This window comes from Cetorhinus maximus, chromosome 3, assembly GCF_964194155.1.
Source record: "Cetorhinus maximus chromosome 3, sCetMax3.hap1.1, whole genome shotgun sequence".
Classification (NCBI taxonomy): Eukaryota; Metazoa; Chordata; class Chondrichthyes; order Lamniformes; family Cetorhinidae; genus Cetorhinus; species Cetorhinus maximus.
In genome coordinates, this window is record NC_135881.1 from 135,297,984 (window position 1) to 135,320,660 (window position 22,677).

A 22,677-nucleotide genomic window follows, 5' to 3' on the forward strand; every position below is an offset into this window, starting at 1 on the left:
CGGGTTTATCACTGGTGCTTTTGTGTTAGCCTGAGATGAGGTTCTTTATGATTTGCTTTGAATTGGAACACCATTGTCATTTTTTTGGCTTAAGTTTCTTTGCTTGTGATATTAAATTCAGACATGTGACCATGGCTGAGGGTGCCTGTTTTCTTCTGCATGTGTATGGTTTCCAAAAATGTTAGGAGTGCTTTGTTGGATATTCAGCTTTATTTATCAAAGCCCTTAGTTAATGTTCCTATCCAGGCAGATTTTGCACTTAGGTATCGAATATGAAGCCTACAGCCCAGGCTTGTCCTGGAGGTCCATCTGTGGTGTGCTAGCTGAAGGTTCGTTGAATCAAAGCCTCCTGGGTGTCCCTGCCTCCCTGCAGTATACCCGGGTCAGCGTCTAACCCCTCAGCATTTTCCTGTGCCTGCTCATCCTTGGACTCGCTGCTGGACTCATCGTGTGCAGCCGCAGCCACTGCTTCAATGTCTTCATCGTCCACTGTGTCCCCCCTTTCCAGCGCAAGATTGTGTAGAGCGCAGCATGCAACCGCCATCACCGACACACAATCTGGGGGGTACTGGAGTGCACCCCCTGAGCGGTCCAGGCAACGGAAGCACATCTTGAGAAGACCGATGGTTCTCTCCACCGCAGCCCTTGTGGAGGCGTGGCTCTTATTGTACTGCTGCTCAGCTTCTGTTCTTGGATGGCAGAGAGGCGTCATGAGCCACCTTCTGAGGGGATAGCCCTTGTCACCCAGCAGCCATCCATCAAGCCGGGCCGGAGCACTGAAGAACCCTGGCACCTGAGAGCGTCTGAGGATGTCGGTATCGTGGGAGCTGCCTGGGTATCTTGCACAGACTTGTGATCAACATTCTGTGATCACACACTATCTGCACGTTCATGGAGTGGAAGCCCTTCCTGTTGACGAAGGCACTGGGCTCACCTGCTGGCGCCTTGATGGCCACATGTGTGCAGCCTATTGCACCCTGGACACGGGGGAAGCCAACAATGGCCGCAAAGCCTCTGGCTCGCTGTGCCTGGCTTGCCTGGTCCTAACAGAAGTAGATGAAGGTCAATGCATGCCTGAACAGAGTGTCTGTAACCTGCTTGACACAAGTGTGGACAGCTGATCTGGAGACACCGCAAAGATCACCCTCCGACCCCTGGAAGGAGCCAGAGGCATAGAAGTTGAGGGCAGCTGTGACCTTTTGAGCGACTGGCATGGGGTGTCCACCCACAAAATTAGCGGACATCTCAGGCCCTATCATCTGACAGATATAGTTGACTGTCTCCCTTGAGAGACAGAGCCTCCTTTGGCACTGCACCTCAAACATATTGAGGTAGCTGCTTCACCGCCTGTATACCCTGGCAGCAGGATAGTGGCGTCTTCTACGGCCCCTTCCGGCTTGGTCTACCTCTTGGCCCTGCGCCCCTTGTGCCTGCGCCTGCCCTCCCAAAGGTGGCTCCCCTGGAGACTGAATGTGCACTCCTGGCCTCCTCTCCCTTCTAGCCCTCCCTTCCTCCTCAGAGGAGGTGCCTCCAGTGGACAGTTCAGCTCCCATTCCCAGGATATGGGAAGGCTTCCTGAAACCTGCAGACCCAAAAAAGATTCCTCGCTGCAGAGTGCTGACCTGAAGGTTAAGAGTCCAGCCCAAGCAGCTGGAATGCGTTTTGAAGTATTGCAGATCACACAGGCAAGTTCCAATAACTTTGAAAAATCAATACTTGAGAGAGCACACTCGCGACCCCACTGAGCCCTCTTATCCCGCCCGTGGATGAGATTTATACAAATGTGCCCTACCAGCATGCCCGTTGCGCCCGTGCGCAGACCCGAAGAGTGCACGGGCACTGAAAAATCAGCATCAATTGGTGAGTCAAGGGCCTTAAGTGGCCCATTAATTAATGGCGGGCAAGCAGCGGATATCATCGCGTACCCATCCAATGAAATATCGCGGTGGCGTGCAGTGATGTCAGAATGCTCGCCCAACATCACCGCATGTCATTTTACGCATGGACGTGCGGGGTCTGCCCCCACACGCCAACGGGAAAATCCTGCCCTATGTGGCTGGTCAAACACATTCCTTTCTGAAATCCATGCTAGTTGCTTCTAATTATTTTCTCTTGATCCAGATATTTAATAATTTTATATTTAATTAAAGTTTGATATTAGTGGTGGGTAAAGCTTTAGAAACAATAATCAGGGAAAAAAGCAGCACAAAGTTGGAGAAGTTTAAGTTAATTAAGGAGGGCCAGCGCAAATAGTGTTTGACTAATCTAATTGATTTTTTTGATGAAGAGAATGCAATGGATGTTATCTATATGGATTTTAAGAAAACATTTGACAGAGTTACACATAAAAAGCTAATGTACAAAATTGAGGCTCATGAAATAGGAGGATCAATGTTAGCTTGGGTTAAAAATTGGCTTAAGGACAGAAAACAGCGAGCCATGGTGAATGGTTAGTTTTCAGGCTGGAGGCTAGTACACTGTGGTGTTCCCAAGGTTCAGTGCTAGTACATCTGTTTTTTTAAATATATATAAATAGCTTGGATATTGGAATACAAACTAAAATTTCAAAATTTGTTGTTGTTTTTAAACTTGAAGGTGTGGCTGACAGTGAGGATTATGTCAGTTGACTGCAACAGGACATAGACAGATTAGCAGAATGGGCAGGCAAGTGGCAGATGGAATTTAATGCATTTTGTCAGAAGTGTTAGGGACAGTTAATATAGACTAAATTACACAGTTATAAGGAGTGTACAGGGACAAGGTGAACTGGAGGTTTATTTGCATAGATCTTTAAAGGTGGCAGGACATAATGAGAATGCAGTTAGCAAAGCATATGGGATCTTGGCTTCATAAATGGAGGTTTGAGTGCAAAAGCAAAGAAATTATGCTGAACTTTTATAAAGCTCTTGTTAGGCCACAACTAGAGTATTGTGTTCAGCTTTGGTCACCACACTTTAGGAAGGATATGAGGGTCCTTAGGAGAGTCAGAAGGGATTTACCATAATGGTTCCAGAGATGAGGGGTTTTCGCTACAAGGTTAGATTGGAGGAGGTGGGGTCGCTCTCCTTGGAGCAAAGAAGATTGAGGGGAGATTTAATAGAGGCGTACAAGACTAGGACAGTTTTAGATAAGGTAGACAAAGAAGAGCTGTTCCCATTCGCTGATGGTAGAACGACTAGGGGGCACAGACCTAGTGTTTTGGGCAAGAGATGCAGTGGGCCTGAGAGTAAGAGCTTTTTACACAGCGAATGGTAACTAGCTGGAACGTGCTGCCTTTGAAGGTGGTGGAAGTGGAGGCAATGAATGATTTCAAAAGGAAATTGGATGGGCGCTTGAGGGAAATAAATTTACAAGGCTGTGGGGATTGAATGGATGAATGAGTCTGACTGGATTGCTCTGCAGAGAGCCAGCATGGACTCAATGAGCTGAATGGCCTCCTTCTGTGTTGTAATTACTATGGCCAGGATTTCATGTGGAAGTGGCAGTCCTGCCCACTGGACGTAAAGTCAGGGGTGAACCCACCTCTGCCTGCCCTAAACCTTTAGGTGGCCTTAAGGGTCTCAATTGGTCTAAGGGAAATGGTACTGCCCACCATCTCCCTTGCTGTTGATAAAATGCCACTAGAGGCAGGAGGCAACAGGCAAGACACACCCACCATCCCACCTGATTTTCTGACCCCAACTCTGTAAAATTCCAACCTATGACTCTAAGGCCTTGATCTTCAAAGGGCTGCAAGGTCAGGACCTAGCTTCGAAAATTGAAGTCCAGAAGGTTGACTCAGGGTCCCAATGTCTCTGGGACAGGTCTGAATTTTCTCAGATCCAATGGGCGGGAGGGAGTCAGGAACACATTCGCCAACAATTAATGGCCCCTTAATCTCCTTAAGGAGCTTGTGATGGGGTCTGTCTGTTCCTGAATGTAATTTTCATTTTTTTCCAGTGGGCCCGAACTGTCTTGTATATGTTAGTACACAGCTGCCAGGTGCACCACAGGGCCCAAATAAATGTCTTTGCATTTGACATTGAAACAAATCTGTGGAGCCAAATTAATGCCAGCACAAGCACTGGCCCTTACCTTGTCATGCAAGGCTGCTGTCCACCTCGTTCCACCTCCATAGCCTTCCCTGGGGCTACCTGCTCTAATTGGCAAGGTAGCGGCAGTCCCCAACATGACTGCCACCTCTCTTTGCTGCTGGCACCAGGCAGGTAACTCCTGCCTCCTAGAGGTGCTCAGCAGGAGGTGGTGGCATAGTGGTATTGACACTGGACTAGTTATCCAGAGACCCAGGGTAATGCTTCGGGGACATGGCTTCAAATCCCATCACGGCAGATGATGAAATTTGTATTCAATAAAAATCTGGAATTAGAAGTCTTAATGATGACCGTTAAATCATTGCTGATTATCGTAAAAACCCATCTGGTTCACTAATGCCCTTTAGGGAAGGAAAACTGTCGTCCTTACTTGGTCTGGTCTGGCCTATATGTGACTCCACAGCAACGTGGTTGACTCTTAACTGCCTCTGACATGGCCTAACAAGCCACTCAGTTGTATCAATCTGCTAAGAAGTCTAAAAGGAATGGAACCAGATGGACCACCCGGCATCAACCTAGGCACCGGAAACGACAACGGCAATGGTTTCATGCAAATTCCTCCTTACTAACATCTGGGAGCCAAAATTGGGAGAGCTACCCCACAGACTCGTCAAGCAACAGCCTGACATAGTCAAACTCATGGAAACATACCTTACAGACAATGTCCCAGACACCACCACCATTACCATCCCTGGGTCTGTCCTGCCAGTGGGACAGGACATAGCAGAGGTGACAGCACAGTGGTATACAGTCAGGAAGGAGTTGCCCTGGAAGTCCTCAACATCAACTCCGGACCCCAAGAAACCTCATGGTATCAGGTTAAACATGGGCAAGGAAACCTCCTGTTGATTACAACATACCACATCCCACTCAGCTGATGAATTAGTACACTTTCATGTTGATCATCACTTGGAGGAAACATTGAGGGTGGCAAGGGCACAGAATACACTCTGGGTTGGGGGCTTCAATGTCCATCACCAAGAGTAGCTCAGTAGCATCACTACTGGCTGAATTGGCTGAGTCCTAAATGACATATGTGCTAGACTGGGTCTGTGGCAGGTGGTGAGGAAACCAACAAGAGGGAAAAACATACTTGACCTCATCCTCACAACCTACTTGCCACAGATGCATCTATGACAGTATTGTTAGGAATGACCACTGCATAGTCCTTGTGGAGATGAAGTTCCGTCTTCACATTGAGGACACCTCTATAGTGTTGTATGCCACTACCACTGTGCCAAATGGGATAGATTTCAAATATATCTAGCAACTCAAGACTGGGCAACCATGAGGTGCTGTTTGGGTTCCACCCGGGTCACTCAGCTCCTGGCCTAATTGCAGCCTTGATTCAAACAAGGACAATGGAGCTGAACTCCAAAGGTGAGGTGAGAGCAACTGCCCTTGGCATCGAGGCCACATTTGACCAAGTGTGGCATCAAGGAGCCCAAGCAAAATTGGAGTCAATGGGAATCGGGGGAAAACTCTCCACTGGTTGGAGTCATACCTAGCACAAAGGAAGATGGTTGTGGTTATTTGAGGTCAATCATCTCAATTCCAGGACATCACTGCAGGAGTTCCTGAATGTAATGTCCTAGGCCCAACCATCTTCAACTATTTCATCAATGACATAAGGTCAAAAGTGGGAATGTTCGCTGATGATTGCACAATGTTCAGCACCATTTGCGACTCCTCAGACACTGAAACTGTCCATGTCCAAATGCAGCAAAACCTGGACAATATCCAGCTTGGGTTGATAAGTGGCAAGTAACATTCACGTGACCCAAGTGCCAGGCAATGATCATCTCCAACAAAAGAGAATCTAACCATCGCCGTTGACATTCAATGGCATTACCATAGCTGAATCTCTCACTGTCAACATCCTGGGGGTTACCATTGACCAGAAACTGAACGAGACAAGCCATATAAAAATACTGTGGCTACAAGAGCAGTCAGAGGCTAGGAATCCTGCAGTAAGTAACTCACCTCCTGACTCCCCAAAGCCTGTCCACAATCTACAAGGCACAAGGCAGGAGTGTGATGGAATACTCTCCAGTTGCCTGGATGAGTGCAGCTCCAACAATACTCAAGAAGCTTGACACCATTCAGGACAAAGCTGCCCGCTTGATTGGCACCCCATCCACAAACATTCACTCCCTCCACCACCGATGCACAGTGGTAGCAATGTGTACCATCTACAAGATGCACGGCAGCAACTCACCAAGGTTCCTTAGATAGCACCTTCAAACCCACGACCACTACCATCAAGAAGGACAAGGGCAGCAGACAGATGGGAACACCACCACATGGAAGTTCCCCTCCAAACCACTCACCATCCTGACTTGGAAATATACTGCCATTCCTTCACTGTTGCTGATTGAAAATCCAGGAATTCCCTCACTAACACCACTGTGGGTGCACCTATACCACATGCACTGCAGTGTTTCAGGAAGGCAGCTCACCACCACCTTCTCAAGGGCAATAAATGCTGGCCTAGTCAGTGATGGCCACATCCCATGAATTAATTTTAAAAAGCACCTCTAATTGGGTGCCAAACTTGCCTCCTGCCCAATCAGCCAATTTACATTGAAAAATTGCATTACGAGAGCGATGCAGCTTGGACATGGAGTCAGGATCCCGTTTTCACTCTGTTGTTGGGCTCCCAATCTCACATAAAAATTAAGCCCGAAAGATTCCAATATTTTCCTTGCCACAGGTGCTAAACTAACTGCCTGTAATTATTCAGATTAGCTACGTATTCATTTTGAAAATGGGTATTCCATTGACTACTCCCCACTCCTCCAGCGCAAATTATCCCTCAATAAAATCTTGAAGTATAACTATATATGGCCTCTGCTTGATCTTTTCCCATGTCCCTCAGGCCCCTCAGACATATTCCATCAAGTCTCAGCACTTTGTTCTCCTTTAGCTTGACTAATTTTTGCTAATACTTTCCTTCAATTTATTCTAATATATTTCACCTTGTTTTTAACCAATCCAGGATTTACCTCCTGAACAATACTGTTCTTTTTGTAAATATTGAAGTAAACGTTTGGCTGAGTTTCCTCATTATTTTCCAATTATTCTCCCAATCCCTATTCCCTCCTCTCAGATTAGGCAAGTCTTCTTTTACTGATATATTTCAAAACTACAGCTGAAAATACCTGTCCTTGCAAAATACTATTGCATTTTCAACTTCCTTTTTCTCTCTGAAGTCTTTGAAAATGTTGTCCTCTCCTGAATCAGTGCCTCTCTGCAATTCACTGTTCGAATCTCTCCAAACATGTTTCTGGCCTGCCTACTGCACCGAAACAGTGTTAACCAAAGTTATGAGCAATATTTTTCGTGACTGTGACTGTGGTGCATTATCCCTTCTCATCCTCCTCAACCTCTGTGCATGACAATATTTTTGTATGTTTACCCAAACCATCCTTTCCCAAAGGCTCTCCTCCGTTGTCTAGTTCAGTTGGATTGCTACAGATATAGGATCAGCCTCCACATGTGCATTGATCACATCCACCTCAACTTTTCCATCATCTGTTTCTACCCCTACCACTGCTTCTGTGTTGTCCAAAATCCAATATTGGATGATCCATAATTTCTTATGACTAAATATTGAGAAGATTGAAGTAAACATCTTTTATCCCTAACACAAACTCTATTTGCTTGCCACCAACTCCATCATCCCCCCTGCCACAGGTTGAACCAGACTATTTCATCCTTGTCTTCCTCTTGACCCTGAGCTGATCTTCTCAACTTCCTTATGCCCTCTATCCCAAAAACAGCAAACTTTAATCTCTGCAACATCACGTACCTCCACCTCTACCTTAGCCCATCTACTGCTAAAACCCTCATTTATAGCTTCCCCACCTTCAGGTTCTCTTGGCCAGTCTTCCATCTTCCACTTCTGTAAACATCATTCATTTATAATTCTGCCACCCATATCCTATCATACACTGAGTACCATTTACCCATCACCTCCTCTTATGCCTCCATGATGCCAAGATGGTGATAACTCCCTGCACTGCATTTGCTGATCTACATTAGCTTCTGGTTCTTCAGCACTCCAATTTAAAATTTGTATCTTTGTGTTTCAGTTGCTTGGTGGACTTTCATCTCCATATTTCTGTAAATTTTTCTCCCACTAACCCATTCTCAAATTCTCAGATACAATTACATTTTCTGGCTTGCTCCTCCCTTTACTCTACCACTGATGCAGCCAACTAAAGCCACCTATATCCGAATCACCTCGTCATTTCCCTCCTTTAAATCCCTTTGCAAAACCACTTCTTTCTTCAAATTTGTGATCATCTCTTCTAATATTTCCTGCTTTTGCTCAGCATCCATTTCATTGATTAGTTCTTTGTGAAGCACTTTGGGACATTTGTTGTTGGCAACAAGATTTGCTTTAAGAAACAGCTGTTACCTGACAAGGATGTCATACCTGACAATTATTGATGTGAGGTCAGAAGAGGAAAGAATTACCCCTCCTTTTGCTTGATTTCATATATCCATAATATTTTTCACCTGCCAGGTTTATTTTTTTTTGCTGTGACTTTGATCCAAAACTATACACTAGTCACTTCTTGCACAAAATGAATTATTATGGGAAGAATTTTACCCTTGTCGGGCGGGCTTGGCGGGGGTGGTCAGGGAGCCAACCGCCGCCCGCAATCAAGGCTGGAAGGTGATTTCATGCTGGCGGGCCAATTAAGGCCTGCCCTGCATGAAACACGAGTGGCTGTGCTCAGTGCTGCTGTGCGGGCGGGCGGTGAGCGGGGCGAGCGCAACCTTCGCGTATGTATGCGAGTGAGCGCTTTGAAAATATCCCTGCGGCACAGAGCTGCCTCAGGGAGATGAGTTTTAAAAAAATAATAAAGATGTGAAAAATGTTATGAAACATGTCCCCTCATGTGACTCTGTCACACGAGTAGGGGCATGTTATAAATGAAATTTCAAAAATGTTATTTTATTTTTATCTAACGTTGGAAATCTCATCCCGCTCACGGCTGAGGTTTCCAAAAAGGCCTTTTTGCCTGCCGCCAACAATAAATTTGGACGGGCAGCGAAAATGTTAAATTAATTAATACTTTAATGGCCTTAAATGGCCTTCTAATTGTCGGCGGGCGTGCTGCCAATTCCTGCGCATGCCTGCCGACTGACCTATCACACAGTTGCACGTTGACGTCGGGGCGTTTGCCTGACGTCACCGCACGTTATTTCATGCTCAAGCGGGTCGGGCGCACTCTCGCCCACTGAGGTGAAAGTTCTGCCCTAGACATGCATTGTGATTTTTTTTTTACAACAATCAAAATCATAGATCCTTTAAAATTTGCCTCTTTACAAAATGTCACAAAAAATTCCTTTAATTCACATAAGATAAAAATATTTAAAATAGATTGCTTTGCCTTTCAGTTCTCTAAGAAAGAATCATTGTTTATTGTCCCCCTTTATAGTCTTGTCCAATACTCCACTACTTATATCTGAAACTCCCAGTTGGCCAAAAGAGTGAGCAAAGTGAGTAGAGACGGCTAGGATACATGTATTATTTTATTGTTCAGTTAGTCTTGTTAGGAAACAGCTTTCAACTGTGGGTATATTGATTATTTTTTTCTGTTATTAAATATTATGATACTTACAGAGAATAGATCTGTCAGCAAGCCACAAATCTTAGGAAGCTAAACCACCAACTCCTATTGTTTTCCATGACTGTCTAACTCCAATGCCTCTCTGTTATGTTTGTTCATGAAATGTTTTCTACTTTTCCTCCTCTTTCCTATATTGCTCTATAATCAGATGTTGGGGTGTACATATAAGTAGTTTGGGGTGCCCTTGCCTTCCAATTTTCCCTTCTTTGTTGGGCAGCAGCCGATTTTTACTTGGTGTCACCTTTATTATCATGATTGAAAACACAGTATGTGAGATTTTGATGATATCCGCTTCGTCATATCACCCAGAAGAGGAAGTGCTCGCAGATTTTACTGCACAATAGTTTGAACACTTGCCAATTAGGGCTGAAGTTAACCTCCCAATTTGATTATTTTCCACGTTAGTTTTGAATTTCCTCCCACAAATTTCCTGCTATCACAGACATTCACCAAGAAATCACATGCTTTAACTTTTTCCTGTTTTGTTTTGTGAAAATGTCCCCTGACTTTTTTATTCTAATGTCTTTTCCAGCAAGCGTAGCTCCCACTTCTGATTCTTCGCATAACAAGCTCTCAGTCTTGATCATTTAGAGTAGCCATTGATTCTTCTCTTTGGGAGGCAAAAGAAATCAAAGAGCAAATTATCCTAAACTTCTTCTAAACACCTCCTTAAAGATCAGGTACAGGCTGTGTCCCGTGGGAACTCTGCACTTTCACTTGCCCCTTACATGAAATCAACTCTACTTTCCCACTCAGCCTTCCTTGATCATCTCTGAATATCCTCTAATTAAACTAAGTTCCTGGATCCATCATGCTCCTTCAGGCTACCAGTTTCTTTTAGAAGAATGGTTCAAAACAGATCTCTGAATTTCCACTAATTTTAGATGATTTATGATTCAATAGAGGTCAGTTGAGTTTTGTCTCTTGCTCAGTAATTGTCATTGACAATTTAGCCTATCTTGGGGGCGGTGGAGGTTTGTTATCAACGTATTATCAGCGTGCACCGTAAATCCTTATACTGTTAGCATTGATCTGCACTCAATGCAAGATTGTCCAAATCAGATCCATGATTTGGCAAGAGTATGGTGTACTAATTTTATAAGCACTGAATCAGAAAATGACACCACACTAAAAATTGGGTTGCCCTGGTTCTTGGGCATGGGGGTCACAATTTACAATCAGCCCATGTCTGTCCAGATTGAGGTGATAACCAAAGTTTTTTTTTCTGTACCAATCACATCTGCATGATTGTGGCATTGACCCGAGCGGCTCCAGCACCCTTTTCCTATTTTTACTTAGTTCTGTTGAAGGGTCATGAGGACTCGAAACGTCAACTGTACTCTTCTCCGCCGGTGCTGCCAGACCTGCTGAGTTTTTCCAGGTATTTTTTATTTTTTGTCCAGCATTGCTTCTCTGTCCTCCAAACTACCTGAGGCCTCAGCCCACAGCAGGGGGGACCAGCAGCACTGTCTGCTGATAACATGGTATAGCAGCCTGCTCACTTAAAAGCAGGCTGTACCCTACAATGTGGATTATTTCAAAGTGAACACCAGCATGGACAGAAGGTTTCAGGGTAGCACTGAAGCCATCAGTGGTCGAGGTAGGCAGAAGGAGAGATACCATCATTTCGTGGGGAGCCAGAAAGCCCTCAAGGATCACATGCAGAAGGGAGTGGGAGCAAATAGCCAAAGAAATCAAATCCTGGAGTCTGGACCCCAGAGCCTGAAGTAGTGCCACAAGAAGTCAAATGACCTTGAGTGGGTGGTCAAGGTGAGTGAATGCATTTTTATGTGACATCTCCTACCTACCATAATGCCAGCCTCTCACACTGTTCAATGTACCACAACCCCTTCAGGCACCCAGCTTCAGTCCCAGCACTCAGGACTGATGCCTAACATCCATATCGTCCACATCACCCTCACACATCTACTAATACTTCCAACTTCACAACCATCTCTTGCTACACCACATACCTCTAGCTATTCTTCTGTGGCAGGCACATCACTCAAACACAGTGCAACACAATGTTTTGCTCTTTCTCTTATGGGACAATGTGGTATACAATAGAAGGGAGCAGAGTGGAACTGGCAAGAGACAAATATGCATGTGTCTCCTGAGCCCCACAAAGGAGATGATTGTCCACATCATGGGCCTAACTGCAAAAGGACCCATGCCATCCAACATTGTTCAGGACATTGAGGAGGATGGTATATTCCTGCTTATGCTTCTTCTCAACTCCCAGCACAGTCTTGTCCTGAGATCTGACATGATAAATGAGCTGCAGATTATGCTCCCCACTTCCATTGTACCAACCTTCCCTTTCTGAGTTTCTTCTTTCAGACAACTAAGAACTGCCACCTGTCCTGCCAGAGGAGACCCAGAAGGAGAACAGAGGACAATAATCAGCACTAATTAAAAAGGCCCATCACTTGATCTGATCCTCGCACTGCATGTACCTTTGGGGCAAGCATAGAGTTGGGATCAGTAAATGGGGAGTCACTAGTCATGACTGATCTGCAATCAGGCCAGGGGTAAAGAATGGTTCATGTGCCAGCTCATCAGAGGACTCAGGTGAGGACTTTGATGGGGCGGCGTACAGGAGAGTGCCGCATGAGCATGCGTACTGAGATGCTGAGTGCATTGCCTATGCTACCAGACAGCCTCCTGTCAATGTCAAGAAGCATGGAGGAGTCAGGCTCCAAGTAAGCAGGGGGCATTATGGGGAGCTTGTTCTCTCTGCAGCTTCTGTTCCCTCCCCCTGTTGTGCAGACCTGAAAGCACTGTCACTGCTGCCCCCTAGCTGCCACCCTGTGAGGATGAGACAATATTCTTCAGCAAATCCAGGAATTCACCAAAACACCTCCAAAGTACTTCCAGAAACTTTGCAATAGAAAAGGTCCAAAAAAATTACTTCAGAGTTAGTCAGAGTCCGAGGTATACAGCACAGAAAAAGGCCCTTCGGCCACCTGCAATTAAGGTGCCTGGCCTTTTAAATAACACTAGTGCGGAGCCCGTCTTGTGGCTTCATGCTTGTTTCATTTCTTGAGTGAACAATAAATTTGTTACCTGCACATTTGTTATTCAAATTCGGGATCCTGGCATCGCCTCAGGCGGTTGAGCCAAATCAACAACTTCCTGCATATGCAGGAGACACATCTGCACAGTTGGCAGCACTCTCATGTTGGAAGTTTCCAGATTCAAGTTCCACTCCAGGATTTGTGCAGCAAATATAAAAGCTGACACTCCAGTGCAGCACTGAGGGAATGCTGCACTGCCGAAGGTGCTACCTTTCAGATTAGATGTTAATCTGAGGCCCCATCTACCCTCTTAGGTCCTGGCCAATATATATCCCTCAATCAACATCACAAAAACAGATTACCTGGTCATTACAACAGTGACTACACCTCAAAGGTACTTCACTGGCTGCAAAGTGCTTTGGGATATCCTGTGGTTGTAAAAAGTGATAAATAAATGCACGTCTTTCTTTCCTTTCAAGGACACTGTGAGGCCACAAGTGAAAAGCTGCCCAAGCCCTTGGCAGTGCTACATGAGGCAATTATTTGCCCTCTAACTTTGGACTAGGTCCCCCTATTGTTGCAGCTGCTCACTGGACAGGTTGTTTAAAATTATCTTGTTTTTTAAAAATCTTATTCTACCATCGCTAATTAAACTCTATCCCAAAATTTTGACTCTCTTTCCAATAATTCATTTGCAATCACATTCACAGAGTGGACTAGTTTACAATGGATTTAAGAAAGTTTTTAAAAGTACCCAAGTTTGGAATTTTTTTTGTAATCTCTCTAACTGCTGAGATAAAAAGTAGCCATTAAATTTAACCAGATATAACTAGAAAGATAAGACAAGAGGTAATGGTAAAACTGTTGGAAAGACTCTTCTGATGGCTTAGTAAGTTATTGTACTGCCAAGTATGAAATTGATCCACACAGATCAAAATATTAACTGGTTTAGTCTCCAGCCTGTTCCCAGTTAGCTGATCTCAGTCATAGAGGGAATTTTGTAGAATAAGGGTCTGGCACATTAAGGGTTAACTTGGAACGAACTTAGTGATGTAAGAGAAAAGTTCCAAAGAAAGGCTTGGAAGCTGAATGCAGAAATTAAATTCTTCAGTGCAGTAGAAGGCTCCAATGAATCCCATGGAAGTCCAGCTTCAATTCCCAGAGTGTGCAGTTTTAGCAGACCTAGCAGGGGTGAGCTCGAAATTTAAAATTCCTGGAGAATACAAGTCCTGAAAAAAGTTAAATGCTGCAGTGGTCAGAAATAGGCATTTAAATTGCAGTCCCAGAAACCCAATTCCCGAGTTGGCACCTGAACACATGGTGGCTTCGCTCTCCCTGAAAAAAGCAAATAATAATAGTTAATTAAAACATAGTCATGACTGAGTAGGCAGCTTTAGGAATCCAGCAAAAGCCAGGGTTTGATGCATCCAAGACCCGAGAACATTGCGCTAAAGTAGGGAAAACTCTAACCAGTTGATCCAGGCAGCCATTGTTGATAAAATTTAAATGCTGAGATCACGAACGCCATTACTGCAGGAGCCCACCAAATCCAGAAAGCGTGGGGAAACCCTTTGTGCAGCACAATCTTGGATTTTCGGAAACCTCTTAAAGCTAAACCTGCAATTAAAAAATTTTAAACATGGATTAGAACTCAGCCCTTCCAGATCAATTTGGGCTGATCCAAGGCCCAAATCAATCACAAGATTAGGGACTTAGGAGAAAGAGATTCCTTAGATACATAATTGTTTAAGGTCTAGATAAAAAGACAGAAGCTGAACAACACATTGCTTTATTTGGTAGGCGCAAAAGCCAATGATATAATAGCTGGACAAAGAATCAACAAATCATCTGCAAAATTTGATGAAGTTTTAAAACCATTCAATGCTTATTTTTCCCTCAGAATTAACAAAATCCTTGAAAGGGTTACACTTAATAAACGTGTCCAGCAGTCAGGAGAACCTGTCGACTCCTTCATTAATGAGCTGTACAGAATGGCTGAAGGCTGTGATTATGGTGACCTGAAATCTCAGATAATCAAGGATAGAATAATTGTAGGAGCAGCAGACAATGTACTCTCAGATATTCAGGCTTCAAGCGAAGGAAGATCTAATCCTTGAGAAGGCCATCTAGATTGCCAGGCAATCTAAAATTTGTTTGCAGCACAGATCTGGATTAAGGGGAGAAAGTAAACCCCATTGTAAATTAGTTAAACAGCACAGAAACAGGGACACTCCAGGCCAAGGGAAGCAATGCCCTAACCAACCAGTAGAGCAACTATGCCAACGTTGTGGAGCAAAGCGCCCCCATAGTTGTGAACAATGTCCGGCAATTTCACCCCAGTGCTCTTCAATGTAATCACATGGACACTTCAGAAAGCTGTGCAAGGCCAAAACATCAAAACGTGCAGAAGATCCTAAGAGGATTCACAAGGGCAAGACAGCACACCAGAAGGACACACAACCATGCTTCTTGGTTGAGGTCAAAGATGCTGGATTTTTGTCCTGGAATGCAAGCATCTCGGTTAATGACCATCTCACAAACTTTAAATTGGACACAGGAGGCAGTGTTATGTTCCTATCAGACAGGGAACCTGGCTGGTGACCCAACAGTTGATGCCACCCACAATGCACCTGTACGAAGCATGAGGCATCATACTCCCGGTGAAAGGTACTCTACAGGTGACACCCAGGTACAAAGACAAAAGAATCCTAGAGACCCTGTTCATGGTCCACAACCAGGACTGTTCACTGTTCAGCCACAAAGCCTGCGCTGACTTTAACTTTTTGCAAAAAATTGACAAGGTCAGTCACCAAGGAGCTGGCTCCAAGTATAAAAAAGAATTCCTGAAGCTGTTTACAAGTTCGGAGTGACTGAAAAACGCATACAAGGTCACACCGAGGGAAGACACTGAACCAATGTGCCTATTCACGCCACAAAAGATTCCCTGCCCACTCATGAAACAAGTGCTGCAGCAGCTGGACAAGATGACAAACATGGGAGTCACCTCCCCAGTCACACAATCAACCACATGTTGTTCCAGGATGGCCCCAGTACCAAAACCAAATGGGTTCATCCGTATTCACGTTGACTTGACACAGCCGAACAAAGCCGTAGCCAGAGAAGAACACCCAATGTCCTCAGTGGATGAAAGCGTGAGCACGATGTTTTCAAAATTCAACACCAACAGCAGCTTTTGGCAACTTCCCCTAGATGAAGAGTCCAGGTTGCTGACCGCATTCATTACCCACTTTGGCAGATTCTGCTTCAACTGCCTTCTGTTTGGAATCACCTCAGCACTGGAAATATTTCGACATACGATGTCAGCCACATTGCAAGATCTACAGGGTTTCATCTGCCATATAGACAATGTTTTGGTTCATGGCACAACTGTGGAGGAACAAGACAAAAGACTCACAGCAGTCCTACAACTGCAGGAAGCAGGGCTGATGCTGAATGAGAAATGTGAGTTCTCCAAGACATCAATTTGGTTCCAGGGAGACATCGTCAACAATAAAGGCATCATTGCGGACTCACGGAAAGCTAAAGCTATTCCCAATCCAATCCTTGATTCTGGACCTCCAGGGATTCCTGGGGATGGGGAACCAATTGGCAAAATTCTTACCAAATCTGGCACAGGTTGCAGAAACTTTGAGACATCAACTTAAGAAAGACTAGCCATTGTTCTGGGACACACATGGAGCAAGCATTCACTCATACCAAAGCAATGTTGCTCTCAACTGACATTCTGGCCCACCATGACATGTCCCTGCCCACCAGTATAGCAGCAGATGCTTCATCCACAGGCCTTGGAGTGGTCCTATTTCAAGAGCAACTGAATGGAAGTCGCTAACCTGTGCACTTCACTTCCAGAGGACTGTTGGATACTGAGACACAATACATCATTATCGAAAAGGAAGCCCTCACAGTTGCGAGAAATTTTCAGACTACATCATTGGCCTAAAGGTCACAATTGAAACAGACCATAAACCACAGGTCTCATTGCTAGATGAGAAGGAACTGACAAAGATGCCTCCCAGAATTTAGAGATTCAGCCTCGTCTCATGAGGCTTGCCTATGAGATGGTATACATCCAGGGCAAAAAACAAACAATGACAGACACACTTTCCAGGGCCACAGTAGACTTTCCAACAAATCAGGACGTCAGTCTGATTGAGGAGCTTGAAGCATACTGCCAATTGACATGGCGACACCTGCTGGCAACCACAAGTACACTCCAACAGATTCGCAGGAACAAATGCGAGATGAGGAAAGTGCCCACATCCACTGTTACTGCCACCAACGATGGCCACGACAGAGACCAAGCAGTGGTACCATGAAAGTTTGGTTAGAAAAACAAAAACATTTTACTGTCACTGATGATCTCCTGCTCCACAATGAGCGGTTGGTCATCCCAGTTTCCCTTCAGCCCCTGGAGATGCTCCAAACAAAATACACCAGGGCCACTTGGGCATCACTAAGTGCAGGGCACAGGCCCATTCTGCTGTCTGGTGGCCAGGCAATTCCAGGACAATTGAGGACATGGTAGTGAATGCTGCACAAGCAAGACTAAAGGGTGCCCCTCATCCCCACACAGTTGCCTACCAGACCATGGGACACGCTGGCCATCAATTACTTTTCCAGATGGATTGAGGTGAAGCCATCGTACACGACAACCAAGACTTAGTAGTTAAAGTGCTAAAGAAGAGGTTAACAAGCCACAGTATCCGGAAAAGATTGTGTCCGATAACGGCCCACAATTTTCAAATGAGTAATTCACCCAATTTGCCATCACACCCGGCATCCAACACCGTACCAGCTCCCCAAGATACCCACAGCCAAACAAGGAGGCCAAAAGAGGGGTCCGCACTATAAAAGCCCTCCTAAAAAAGAACAAAGACTTTCAAACAGCAAACGGCCCACCCGTTACAATGCAGCCTAGCCCAATCCAAACTCCTGATGGGCAGAAAACTCTACATACAACTCCCAATCCTGCTGAAGAAAACTAACACCAGGGTTGGTAAGCAAGGATTACTAGGACATTCAAGATAGAGAGCAGTCCTACAGGCAGAAGCTGGCTTCCACCTACAAGACATTTGCCACCACTACAAAAGAACAACAAGGTCTGGATTAAAGACCACAAGAGAGAGGGCATTGTCATCCAGAAAGATGATGACCAGCCCAGATCATGCCCAGTTGGCACCCCAGGTGGTACAGTGAGGAGAAACAGGAGAAGCCTCCAAATTGAGGAAGGCACCCAGATGCCAGAACAACCTCCGATTCAACAAAGTTTACCTGCAGTGACAGAGCCTACCACTCCTCCAATGATACTGAGAACAACATGTGGAAGGGTTGTAAGGCCTCCAGGCTGCCTGAAACTATGAACTCAGAGACTTGAAGGGGGAAGATGGGGTAGTAGTAATTATGTATTTACATGGGGTAAATTGGTATAAATATGTTGAATAAAGACTTCTGGGGAGGTCTAGTATAAGGGTCAGGAACATAAAGGGTTAACGTGGGACTGGGTACAATACCACCCGCACAGTGATGTACGAGAACACATGAGGGGTCAGTGTAGTGTTGGACAGAGCCGTGAGTAGAAGCAAGCAAGGAGACAGCTCCTAGCTTGGACCTTTATTGCACCCATGTATGTAGTTTCTGGTAGTTAATAAATACTTACTGTTGAACTACATAAGACTATGATCATCTTAATAAGCTTACTGGACAATGCCCAACACCTTACAATAGATTACACATTAAAACTAACCTCAGCTTCCCTTCCCAACCCCCTGCCTGGAGGAGTTAAAAATTAGCTAATGATCTTTGCTGAAAGTATTACATGAGGATGATAATAGAGCTAGTCTGCTGGCATTCACTGTCTTGACTCATACAGAATGAAGGGTCACTGTGTGCTTTACTGCAGTATGGCAGCATCTGTGGAATTCTACTCCCGAGTGTATTATTGACTTCAGGAAAGGAAGGAAGAAAACTGAACAAAACCTAATGGAAGGCAGGCATGTATAATGTTTTTTGATGACGTGTTTTTGCTTTGAAATAGAGGGACAATAAGGGATATCAAGAGCATTTCTGTGCCACCTAATATTTCTGCTGTTTACCTAATTAACAGTGACTCATGTATAAACATTAGAAATTTTACTTTCCTTGCCCCTTTTTCAATTATGGTCATACATTTACATAATACCACATTGTAATAAAGCGCAATGAAGTCAGTGATAAAAGTACTTTCATGCCTGCATTGCCAATTGTCACATATCTGTAAATTATTTATAACTTCAGTATCATGGGGCTTTTCCTGTGCCAGGAAACAGTAACTGAATGTTATGGAGATGTGAGAGCCGATGAGAAAAAATGTTCAAACTTTGTAGGTGATTTTATTTTAAAGTATGTTTATAGACTGCTGTGCTCTCAGATATTTACTGGGAATAGTTATTGTTTCATATGTGCTTACCAAAACATTCTGGGTTCAAACTGCAAAGTTTATGGTAACACAAATGGAAAATATTGCTAAAATAACATTAGCAGTTGAATTGACCAAGCGGCGTCAGATACAATAAAAAATATCATTACTGGTTGCAAGCTGTCTAATTGGTGACATGAGGACCAATTTATTTCTAATAAAAAGAGAAAAATAGACAGCTGAGATTGATTTCAAAGGAACAGTCTGATCATGGATTTAAGATGATGGCATAAATCATAAGAGAGTTTGAGCAGTTCATGTTGTCTGAATTCCATCACGAGATTATGACCTTGAAATTGCCTGCTCTAGAGTATTTGTTACCTTGTAATGTTGCATGGACTGTCTTTTGGATGAGGTCTGCCCTTTCAATTGGATGTGAAAAATCCCATGGCACTATTCAAAAAACAGCAGGGGAATTCTACCTGATGACTTGACCAACATTTATCCCTGAACCCACATCATCAAAACAGCTTAACTTAGCATGTGGCTCCTTGCTGTTTATGGGACCTTGCTGTGCACACATTACGCATTAGCTGCCACATTCCCCTACTATACAAAAGTGACTACATTTCAAAAGTATTTAATGGCTTCAAAGCACATTGGACATCCTGAGGTCATGAAAGGGGCTACATAAATGCAGGTCCTTTCTTTTCTTTTGTATCTATTAGCATATTTCCTGTGGTATTCTTTGCAGAACAAGTAGAAGAGACAGGTATATGGCAGAGTGGAGAAAGAATGGAAATTAATGGCCTGTAAGAGAGCAGGAGTCCCAGGCAAGCAAGTGGAAGGAAGAGAAGGAAGTGAGGTGAAGGTAAGGTTAGGCAAGAGTTTGGGAGGCTTAGGAATGAAAAATAGCAAGGACAAGGATCAAGGAACAATATAGGACTGAAGCAGTGCTTGTGATGATGGCATTTGAAGCTGCTGGTAGTTCCTTGGAGTTAAATTACAACTTGCCTCTTTCTTTTCATACATTTGCTGGGCTGACTGTGCAGATGGAAAAATAAAATTCACTTGGCGATTGAAAGGAAGGTGACTTTTTTCCAAATTACAGTACAATCTGGTTGATTGTTCCTCGCAATGAAAACACCGAACCAGTTAGAAGTCCAGGTATGAGTCCACACTAAGCTAATTGGGAAGTTCAAAAATAAGCCTGGATTTATGCTCCTAGGTCGAATGCGCAGAGACAGGAGAACTCTCGGCTCCACAAACCCAATCTTTAAAAATGGCTACCCAGGCGTTGGATTTTCAGTCTGGGAGGGGCGGGCTGGATTAGAAGACAGGGCAGGTAACCACGGAAGAACAGAGGAGACTGCCAAGGGTGGAGGTGGGCTGGGCATAAGGTCTGCCTCAAGGGCCTGGCATTGTGTCCAAAATCTAAAAATAAAGAACAAAACATGAAGCATCTCTCCAGCTCTCACCTCTCACTCCCCTCATCCCATAAACTCCCATGCCCATTCATGCCATCTCATGCCTTCCCATCCAACTCCCATAGCCCCTCCGTGTGAACCTATGCACCTCCACCCAGCCCCCATGGCCCCTCATATCCTCCATGCCACTTCATGGTCCTCACCTAGCCCCCATGGCCCCTCATACCCTCCATGTCACATCATGCTCGCCACCCAACCCCCATGGCCCCTCATACACTCCATGACCAACCTATGCCCCTCCATCCACCCTCATGGCCCTTTTTAGCCCCTATGCCAACTTCGTGCCAACCCATGCCCCCCCACCCACCACTCATTGCCCTTACGCCTATCATGCTAACTCACCAGTATCCTCCATGGACATATCTCAGGACTCATGCGGAAATGAGGTAAAATGAAGTTCTGAAAAATAAATTCTAAGTATCTATTGTAAACTTCATTATATTGAAAAAAACACTCTCATTCATAAAAAACAATTTAAGACATTTCCTTTCTTTCAACTAAATAAAGCCTATAACAACAAACATTGAATTCAAGTGCACAATCCCTTATAAAAACAAGTATTTGAATTCATAGTCCCACATCAAAGGGTCTATTACAAGACTTTGTCTCCAGGTGTGATGTCCGGTAGCGGCAAAGGCGACAAAGGTCTCGGTAAAGAGGGTGCTAAACAGCACCAGAAAGTCCTGCGAGATAATATCCAGGGAATCGCTAAACCTGCCATTTGCCACCTCACTCGTCGTGGAGGCGTTAAACGGATCTCCGGCCTCATTTACGAGGAAACTCCCGGGGTTTTCAAAGTCTTCTTGGAAAATATCATCAAAGGGTCTATGACCACTTGTAGCTGTCAATGAAACTGTGAAGTGGCAGACACCCTACTGATAATGGATGGTTGCAAAATCAGTCATGCAGCACTAATCCAGTAATGGGAACCCTCAGGCTTATGTCAACAGACAGAGTGAAATAGCAAGCAATTTTTTTTTAAACACTGAAGACATTTTTTCAAAAATTTAAAGAACAGGATTTTAAGTGCCTTGACAGATTGACCTTACATGGTTTGTCTTGACACTTTTGACAGCTCCCTTTGATAGGTCCTCTTGACACTTTGATAGTTGATTTTGAAAGGTCTATTGACAGTTCCATGAGCTTGACAGTAATGAGTTTACACGCTTTTTATGCACATTCAAACCTACTTTTAACAATTCCAAAGGGCACCTGACCTTCCCCAAAGGGCACCTGACCTACCCCAAAGAGCACCTGACCTACCCCAAAGGGAACCTACCTCCACCAAAGGACATCTGACCTCCCCAAAGGTGTCCTGAGACTAGATCCAAAGGGGTACCTTACCTTTTCAAAGGTGTACCCTAGCTATCCAAACAAATCCATAAAGTTCAGATCAGTTCTTACCAGGTCTAATCTGCATACTTTGGGTTTCACAATCCCACTTGAGCGGAGGCAGCTGATGATTTAAATGACCAGCTGCCTCTGTAAAATGCGCATGCATAAAATGTACTGTGCCTCCATTCCCGCCCCCATAAAAATGGGAATTACCAGGTTCGGGGGCAGGACCTATAATTTTCGGTCACTTCCACTATTTTCGCCCTGACAGAGAGTCTCCGTCAAAGCAAAAATCTGGGCCCTATGATCAAATGGTTATTTTGGATGTAAAGAAAATGTAACATTTATTGACTAAGTTCATAAATGCTTTCAATTCTGACTTTTGGTTCATTTTGTTGCCAAGAGGAAATCATTGTACTCTGAAGAAAGAGGCAATGGTAACATGAAATTGCCTTGCATAGCTCCACCTGCAGTAACACTATGGCAGCCTTGCGCCAATTTTCATGTGTCACCCCCATGGAGTTCTTTAAAGATATGGGTGCACACAGTACTGTCCCCTGCCAGTGCCAGATGATGTTTACTTGTTGCTATCCTGGCATCACACAGCTCAACTGGCAGATTTGATGTCAGGATCCCAAATTTGGGCAACAAATGTACAGGCACCAAATTTTGTTATTCACTCAAGAA

General features: G+C 44.5%; 1 long non-coding RNA gene across 2 annotated transcripts in view; it reads right to left on the reverse strand.

Annotated features, from left to right (window-relative positions):
• LOC144678925 (uncharacterized) overlaps positions 1–22,677 on the reverse strand; it is a 64,348-nt gene that overhangs the window by 16,666 nt on the left and 25,005 nt on the right. The gene's annotated exons all lie outside the window — the stretch shown is intronic.